The following is a 295-nucleotide window of genomic DNA, read 5'->3' on the forward strand; positions in this document are numbered from 1 at the left end:
CACAGTAAACACAGAAATACACACCAACTATGGGTGTAAGTCTATATGTGTATATACGCAATTATAAATATAAATTCATCTGTTATTATTATTTCCTTTCTTTTCACTGCAAAAAACAGTTCATCATTATCACAGTGCAAGCCCAGGTGCACACACATAGATAGCAAGCCCAGGTGCACACACAGAGAGAGTCTCCAAGAACACACACACACACACAATGGAGTAGCAATAATAATTATTATAGGATAAACACAGAGAAAGCAAAAACACACAAAACACATTAACATTAAGAAAC

This window comes from Trypanosoma theileri (assembly GCF_002087225.1).
Source record: "Trypanosoma theileri isolate Edinburgh chromosome Unknown TM35_Tth_64_V1, whole genome shotgun sequence".
Lineage (NCBI taxonomy): Eukaryota > Euglenozoa > Kinetoplastea > Trypanosomatida > Trypanosomatidae > Trypanosoma > Trypanosoma theileri.